At 42.0% G+C, this 7,500-nt stretch overlaps 14 non-coding genes across 14 annotated transcripts; all 14 read left to right on the top strand.

Moving 5' to 3' along the window:
• The first annotated feature begins 39 nt into the window (after nucleotides 1-39).
• trnas-cga (transfer RNA serine (anticodon CGA)) lies at nucleotides 40-121 on the top strand. Its single transcript has one exon. It is a non-coding gene; the product is annotated as a tRNA-Ser (tRNA).
• A 218-nt stretch (nucleotides 122-339) lies between these two features.
• Nucleotides 340-421, top strand: trnas-uga (transfer RNA serine (anticodon UGA)). The gene has a single exon. It is a non-coding gene; the product is annotated as a tRNA-Ser (tRNA).
• Nucleotides 422-834: 413 nt separating this feature from the next.
• trnas-uga (transfer RNA serine (anticodon UGA)) lies at nucleotides 835-916 on the top strand. Its single transcript has one exon. It is a non-coding gene; the product is annotated as a tRNA-Ser (tRNA).
• A 218-nt stretch (nucleotides 917-1,134) lies between these two features.
• Nucleotides 1,135-1,217, top strand: trnas-cga (transfer RNA serine (anticodon CGA)). The gene has a single exon. It is a non-coding gene; the product is annotated as a tRNA-Ser (tRNA).
• Nucleotides 1,218-1,435: 218 nt separating this feature from the next.
• Nucleotides 1,436-1,517, top strand: trnas-cga (transfer RNA serine (anticodon CGA)). Its single transcript has one exon. It is a non-coding gene; the product is annotated as a tRNA-Ser (tRNA).
• Nucleotides 1,518-1,735: 218 nt separating this feature from the next.
• Nucleotides 1,736-1,817, top strand: trnas-cga (transfer RNA serine (anticodon CGA)). Its single transcript has one exon. It is a non-coding gene; the product is annotated as a tRNA-Ser (tRNA).
• A 220-nt stretch (nucleotides 1,818-2,037) lies between these two features.
• Nucleotides 2,038-2,119, top strand: trnas-cga (transfer RNA serine (anticodon CGA)). Its single transcript has one exon. It is a non-coding gene; the product is annotated as a tRNA-Ser (tRNA).
• Nucleotides 2,120-2,339: 220 nt separating this feature from the next.
• Nucleotides 2,340-2,422, top strand: trnas-uga (transfer RNA serine (anticodon UGA)). Its single transcript has one exon. It is a non-coding gene; the product is annotated as a tRNA-Ser (tRNA).
• Nucleotides 2,423-3,558: 1,136 nt separating this feature from the next.
• trnas-cga (transfer RNA serine (anticodon CGA)) lies at nucleotides 3,559-3,640 on the top strand. Its single transcript has one exon. It is a non-coding gene; the product is annotated as a tRNA-Ser (tRNA).
• A 218-nt stretch (nucleotides 3,641-3,858) lies between these two features.
• On the top strand, nucleotides 3,859-3,941 carry trnas-uga (transfer RNA serine (anticodon UGA)). The gene has a single exon. It is a non-coding gene; the product is annotated as a tRNA-Ser (tRNA).
• A 1,136-nt stretch (nucleotides 3,942-5,077) lies between these two features.
• Nucleotides 5,078-5,159, top strand: trnas-cga (transfer RNA serine (anticodon CGA)). Its single transcript has one exon. It is a non-coding gene; the product is annotated as a tRNA-Ser (tRNA).
• A 218-nt stretch (nucleotides 5,160-5,377) lies between these two features.
• trnas-uga (transfer RNA serine (anticodon UGA)) lies at nucleotides 5,378-5,460 on the top strand. The gene has a single exon. It is a non-coding gene; the product is annotated as a tRNA-Ser (tRNA).
• A 1,136-nt stretch (nucleotides 5,461-6,596) lies between these two features.
• trnas-cga (transfer RNA serine (anticodon CGA)) lies at nucleotides 6,597-6,678 on the top strand. The gene has a single exon. It is a non-coding gene; the product is annotated as a tRNA-Ser (tRNA).
• Nucleotides 6,679-6,896: 218 nt separating this feature from the next.
• trnas-uga (transfer RNA serine (anticodon UGA)) lies at nucleotides 6,897-6,979 on the top strand. The gene has a single exon. It is a non-coding gene; the product is annotated as a tRNA-Ser (tRNA).
• The last annotated feature ends 521 nt before the right edge of the window (nucleotides 6,980-7,500 follow it).

Below are 7,500 nucleotides of genomic sequence, written 5' to 3'. Positions count from 1 at the left end.
GATAGCGGACTGGTTAAGGGTCTGTCGGTAACAGGAGAAGCTGTGAAGTCCGAGAGGTTAAGGCGTTGGACTCGAAATCCAATGGGGTCTCCCCGCGCAGGTTCGAACCCTGCTCACAGCGCTTTGACAAACAATTCTTTGTTTGCAACATGTCATTGGAGACTTGATATGGATAATGTGCTTAATGCATGGACTTGTCCTTTGATTCAAGTGCTCAGAATATTTTTTCCTTGACAATCAGTTCAAACAGGCTCTGCAGTAGAAGGTCTAGTCTTTACAGAAGTAATATGTACAGAATCAGATAGCCGACTGGTTAAGGACTGGTTTGTAACATAGCAAGCTGCGATGGCCGAGTGGTAAAGGCGTTGGACTTGAAATCCAATGGGGTCTCCCCGTGCAGGTTTGAACCCTGCTCACAGCGCTTTGACAAACAATTCTTTATTTGCAACATGTCATTGGAGACTTGATATGGATAATGTGTGCTAAATGCATGGACTTGTCCTTTGATTCAGGTTCTCAGAGTATATCTGCATTGACAAGTTTTTAATGTAGCAAGCTGTGATGGCCGAGTGGTTGAAATCCAATGGGGGCTCCCAGCGCAGGTTCGAACCCTGCTCACAGCGCTTCGACAAACCAGTCTTTATTTGCAACATGTCATTGGAGACTTGATATGGATAATGTGTGCTAAATGCATGGACTTGTCCTTTGATTCAGGTGCTCAGAGTATATCTGCATTGACAAACAGGCTCTTCAGCAGAAAGTCTCGTCTTTACAGAAGTAAAATGTACAGAATCAGATAGCCGACTGGTTAAGGACTGGTTTTTAACATAGCAAGCTGCGATGGCCGAGAGGTTAAGGCGTTGGACTCGAAATCCAATGGGGTCTCCCCGCGCAGGTTCGAACCCTGCTCACAGCGCTTTGACAAACAATTCTTTATTTGCAACATGTCATTGGAGACTTGATATGGATAATGTGTTTAATGCATGGACTTGTCCTTTGATTCAAGTGCTCAGAATATTTTTTCCTTGACAATCAGTTCAAACAGGCTCTGCAGTAGAAGGTCTAGTCTTTACAGAAGTAATATGTACAGAATCAGATAGCCGACTGGTTAAGGACTGGTTTCTAACATAGCAAGCTGCGATGGCCGAGTGGTAAAGGTGTTGGACTTGAAATCCAATGGGGTCTCCCCACGCAGGTTTGAACCCTGCTCACGCGCTTTGACAAGCCAGTCTTTATTTGCAACATGTCATTGGAGACTTGATAAGGATAATGTGTGCTAAATGCATGGACTTGTCCTTTGATTCAGGTTCTCAGAGTATATCTGCATTGACAAACATTTCAAATAGGCTCTTCAGCAGAAAGTCTCGTCTTTACAGAAGTAAAATGTACAGAATCAGATAGCCGACTGGTTAAGGACTGGTTTTTGAAATAGCAAGCTGCGATGGCCGAGAGGTTAAGGCGTTGGACTCGAAATCCAATGGGGTCTCCCTGCGCAGGTTCGAACCCTGCTCACAGCGCTTTGACAAACAATTATTTATTTGCAACATGTCATTGGAGACTTGATATGGATAATGTGCTTAATGCATGGACTTGTCCTTTGATTCAGGTTCTCAGAGTATATCTGCATTGACAAACAGTTCAAACAGGCTCTTCAGCAGAAAGTCTAGTCTTTACAGAAGTAAAATGTACAGAATCAGATAGCCGACTGGTTAAGGACTGGTTTTTAACATAGCAAGCTGCGATGGCCGAGAGGTTAAGGCGTTGGACTCGAAATCCAATGGGGTCTCCCCGCGCAGGTTCGAACCCTGCTCACAGCGCTTTGACAAACAATTCTTTATTTGCAACATGTCATTGGAGACTTGATATGGATAATGTGTGCTAAATGCATGGACTTGTCCTTTGATTCAAGTGCTCAGAATATTTTTTCCTTGACAAACAGTTCAAACAGGCTCTTCAGTAGAAGGTCTAGTCTTTACAGAAGTAATATGTACAGAATCAGATAGCCGACTGGTTAAGGACTGGTTTATAACATAGCAAGCTGCGATGGCCGAGTGGTAAAGGCGTTGGACTCGAAATCCAATGGGGTCTCCCCGCGCAGGTTCGAACCCTGCTCACAGCGCTTTGACAAACAATTCTTTATTTGCAACATGTCATTGGAGACTTGATATGGATAATGTGTGCTAAATGCATGGACTTGTCCTTTGATTCAAGTGCTCAGAATATTTTTTCCTTGACAAACAGTTCAAACAGGCTCTTCAGTAGAAGGTCTAGTCTTTACAGAAGTAATATGTACAGAATCAGATAGCCGACTGGTTAAGGACTGGTTTATAACATAGCAAGCTGCGATGGCCGAGTGGTAAAGGCGTTGGACTTGAAATCCAATGGGGTCTCCCCGCGCAGGTTTGAACCCTGCTCACGCGCTTTGACAAACCAGTCTTTATTTGCAACATGTCATTGGAGACTTGATATGGATAATGTGTGCTAAATGCATGGACTTGTCCTTTGATTCAGGTTCTCAGAGTATATCTGCATTGACAAACAGTTCAAATAGTCTCTTCAGTACAGAGACTGCTGTTTGTATTAGATTTATGATGGAAATTCTGAAAGACAGGTCGGTATGTCCTCAGACTTGAAACCCCATTGGGTCTCTCTGCTCTTTTTTAAATCTTATTCTCAGTGAATAGTCCACTTGTACTTTCTCTGCACATAGGTTTTTGACTTGCACATTAAACTTCCAACCTTCACAGCTTTGGAAAGGACCGAGGTTACTTGGTGTAATAAGATCAAAATGTTGTGCCATCAAGTTTACCATTTTTCACCAATGATGTCTGTTTCCAAATCCCAATCCCTTTACTTGCATTCCAACAGCTGCAATGGCCAAGTTCTTTAGACGTTGGACCTGAATTTCAAAGGGGTCTCCCCACCCATGTTCTTAACTTGCTTGAAGCATATAGCCCACTTCTGCTTTCTCCTCATCAATTTCCTTAGATTCCTACTGCTGTGATGGCTAAGTGATTTAAGCATTGTAATTGAAGTCCAATGTATTCTCCCTGTACAGTTTTCAACTCTGCTTACTGGGTGATGATAAAGTAGACCTTTAATAATTGGGTCTATCTCCTTTGAATTTAAATTGTCCTTACTTTATGTGCTCGTCCAACGATTGAAGTGCTTAGAAAATTGCTTTAAAAAAAACTTTGCTTGAAAAAAAATCCAACTAGGCAGTTGAATTTGGATACTTTTGTCCTTGTGTGAGGTACCTCAGAAAGCTGTGATTGCTGAATGGTTAAATCGTTGGACTCAAAATCCATGGGGGTTGCCCAGTGCAGGTTTGAACCCTGCGAGCAGCGCTTTGACAATCCAGTCTTTAATTGTAACATGTCATTGGGGACTTGATATGGATAATGCTTGGACATGTCCTTTGATTCAAGTGCTCAGAATTGATCTTCCATGACAAATGTTTCAAGTAGGCTCTTCAATAGCAATAATCTGGTCACTTTAGAGGTAAAATGGACAGAACGAGATAGCGGACTGGTTAAGGGTCTGTCGGTAACAGGAGAAGCTGTGATGGCCAAGAGGTTAAGGCGTTGGACTCGAAATCCAATGGGGTCTCCCCGCGCAGGTTCGAACCCTGCTCACAGCGCTTTGACAAACAATTCTTTATTTGCAACATGTCATTGGAGACTTGATATGGATAATGTGCTTAATGCATGGACTTGTCCTTTGATTCAAGTGCTCAGAATATTTTTTCCTTGACAATCAGTTCAAACAGGCTCTGCAGTAGAAGGTCTAGTCTTTACAGAAGTAATATGTACAGAATCAGATAGCCGACTGGTTAAGGACTGGTTTGTAACATAGCAAGCTGCGATGGCCGAGTGGTAAAGGCGTTGGACTTGAAATCCAATGGGGTCTCCCCGTGCAGGTTTGAACCCTGCTCACGTGCTTTGACAAGACAGTCTTTATTTGCAACATGTCATTGGAGACTTGATAAGGATAATGTGTGCTAAATGCATGGACTTGTCCTTTGATTCAGGTTCTCAGAGTATATCTGCATTGACAAACAGTTCAAATAGTCTCTTCAGTACAGAGACTGCTGTTTGTATTAGATTTATGATGGAAATTCTGAGAGACAGGTCGGTATGTCCTCAGACTTGAAACCCCATTGGGTCTCTCTGCTCTTTTTTAAATCTTATTCTCAGTGAATAGTCCACTTGTACTTTCTCTGCACATAGGTTTTTGACTTGCACATTAAACTTCCAACCTTCACAGCTTTGGAAAGGACCGAGGTTACTTGGTGTAATAAGATCAAAATGTTGTGCCATCAAGTTTACCATTTTTCACCAATGATGTCTGTTTCCAAATCCCAATCCCTTTACTTGCATTCCAACAGCTGCAATGGCCAAGTTCTTTAGACGTTGGACCTGAATTTCAAAGGGGTCTCCCCACCCATGTTCTTAACTTGCTTGAAGCATATAGCCCACTTCTGCTTTCTCCTCATCAATTTCCTTAGATTCCTACTGCTGTGATGGCTAAGTGATTTAAGCATTGTAATTGAAGTCCAATGTATTCTCCCTGTACAGTTTTCAACTCTGCTTACTGGGTGATGATAAAGTAGACCTTTAATAATTGGGTCTATCTCCTTTGAATTTAAATTGTCCTTACTTTATGTGCTCGTCCAACGATTGAAGTGCTTAGAAAATTGCTTTAAAAAAAACTTTGCTTGAAAAAAAATCCAACTAGGCAGTTGAATTTGGATACTTTTGTCCTTGTGTGAGGTACCTCAGAAAGCTGTGATTGCTGAATGGTTAAATCGTTGGACTCAAAATCCATGGGGGTTGCCCAGTGCAGGTTTGAACCCTGCGAGCAGCGCTTTGACAATCCAGTCTTTAATTGTAACATGTCATTGGGGACTTGATATGGATAATGCTTGGACATGTCCTTTGATTCAAGTGCTCAGAATTGATCTTCCATGACAAATGTTTCAAGTAGGCTCTTCAATAGCAATAATCTGGTCACTTTAGAGGTAAAATGGACAGAACGAGATAGCGGACTGGTTAAGGGTCTGTCGGTAACAGGAGAAGCTGTGATGGCCAAGAGGTTAAGGCGTTGGACTCGAAATCCAATGGGGTCTCCCCGCGCAGGTTCGAACCCTGCTCACAGCGCTTTGACAAACAATTCTTTATTTGCAACATGTCATTGGAGACTTGATATGGATAATGTGCTTAATGCATGGACTTGTCCTTTGATTCAAGTGCTCAGAATATTTTTTCCTTGACAATCAGTTCAAACAGGCTCTGCAGTAGAAGGTCTAGTCTTTACAGAAGTAATATGTACAGAATCAGATAGCCGACTGGTTAAGGACTGGTTTGTAACATAGCAAGCTGCGATGGCCGAGTGGTAAAGGCGTTGGACTTGAAATCCAATGGGGTCTCCCCGTGCAGGTTTGAACCCTGCTCACGTGCTTTGACAAGACAGTCTTTATTTGCAACATGTCATTGGAGACTTGATAAGGATAATGTGTGCTAAATGCATGGACTTGTCCTTTGATTCAGGTTCTCAGAGTATATCTGCATTGACAAACAGTTCAAATAGTCTCTTCAGTACAGAGACTGCTGTTTGTATTAGATTTATGATGGAAATTCTGAGAGACAGGTCGGTATGTCCTCAGACTTGAAACCCCATTGGGTCTCTCTGCTCTTTTTTAAATCTTATTCTCAGTGAATAGTCCACTTGTACTTTCTCTGCACATAGGTTTTTGACTTGCACATTAAACTTCCAACCTTCACAGCTTTGGAAAGGACCGAGGTTACTTGGTGTAATAAGATCAAAATGTTGTGCCATCAAGTTTACCATTTTTCACCAATGATGTCTGTTTCCAAATCCCAATCCCTTTACTTGCATTCCAACAGCTGCAATGGCCAAGTTCTTTAGACGTTGGACCTGAATTTCAAAGGGGTCTCCCCACCCATGTTCTTAACTTGCTTGAAGCATATAGCCCACTTCTGCTTTCTCCTCATCAATTTCCTTAGATTCCTACTGCTGTGATGGCTAAGTGATTTAAGCATTGTAATTGAAGTCCAATGTATTCTCCCTGTACAGTTTTCAACTCTGCTTACTGGGTGATGATAAAGTAGACCTTTAATAATTGGGTCTATCTCCTTTGAATTTAAATTGTCCTTACTTTATGTGCTCGTCCAACGATTGAAGTGCTTAGAAAATTGCTTTAAAAAAAACTTTGCTTGAAAAAAAATCCAACTAGGCAGTTGAATTTGGATACTTTTGTCCTTGTGTGAGGTACCTCAGAAAGCTGTGATTGCTGAATGGTTAAATCGTTGGACTCAAAATCCATGGGGGTTGCCCAGTGCAGGTTTGAACCCTGCGAGCAGCGCTTTGACAATCCAGTCTTTAATTGTAACATGTCATTGGGGACTTGATATGGATAATGCTTGGACATGTCCTTTGATTCAAGTGCTCAGAATTGATCTTCCATGACAAATGTTTCAAGTAGGCTCTTCAATAGCAATAATCTGGTCACTTTAGAGGTAAAATGGACAGAACGAGATAGCGGACTGGTTAAGGGTCTGTCGGTAACAGGAGAAGCTGTGATGGCCAAGAGGTTAAGGCGTTGGACTCGAAATCCAATGGGGTCTCCCCGCGCAGGTTCGAACCCTGCTCACAGCGCTTTGACAAACAATTCTTTATTTGCAACATGTCATTGGAGACTTGATATGGATAATGTGCTTAATGCATGGACTTGTCCTTTGATTCAAGTGCTCAGAATATTTTTTCCTTGACAATCAGTTCAAACAGGCTCTGCAGTAGAAGGTCTAGTCTTTACAGAAGTAATATGTACAGAATCAGATAGCCGACTGGTTAAGGACTGGTTTGTAACATAGCAAGCTGCGATGGCCGAGTGGTAAAGGCGTTGGACTTGAAATCCAATGGGGTCTCCCCGTGCAGGTTTGAACCCTGCTCACGTGCTTTGACAAGACAGTCTTTATTTGCAACATGTCATTGGAGACTTGATAAGGATAATGTGTGCTAAATGCATGGACTTGTCCTTTGATTCAGGTTCTCAGAGTATATCTGCATTGACAAACAGTTCAAATAGTCTCTTCAGTACAGAGACTGCTGTTTGTATTAGATTTATGATGGAAATTCTGAGAGACAGGTCGGTATGTCCTCAGACTTGAAACCCCATTGGGTCTCTCTGCTCTTTTTTAAATCTTATTCTCAGTGAATAGTCCACTTGTACTTTCTCTGCACATAGGTTTTTGACTTGCACATTAAACTTCCAACCTTCACAGCTTTGGAAAGGACCGAGGTTACTTGGTGTAATAAGATCAAAATGTTGTGCCATCAAGTTTACCATTTTTCACCAATGATGTCTGTTTCCAAATCCCAATCCCTTTACTTGCATTCCAACAGCTGCAATGGCCAAGTTCTTTAGACGTTGGACCTGAATTTCAAAGGGGTCTCCCCACCCATGTTCTTAACTTGCTT

Source organism: Oncorhynchus mykiss, chromosome 12, assembly GCF_057628025.1.
Source record: "Oncorhynchus mykiss isolate SJ-2025 chromosome 12, ASM5762802v1, whole genome shotgun sequence".
Lineage (NCBI taxonomy): Eukaryota > Metazoa > Chordata > Actinopteri > Salmoniformes > Salmonidae > Oncorhynchus > Oncorhynchus mykiss.
The sequence above is the reverse complement of the archived record's forward strand: the minus strand, read 5'-3'. Positions and strand labels throughout refer to the sequence as shown.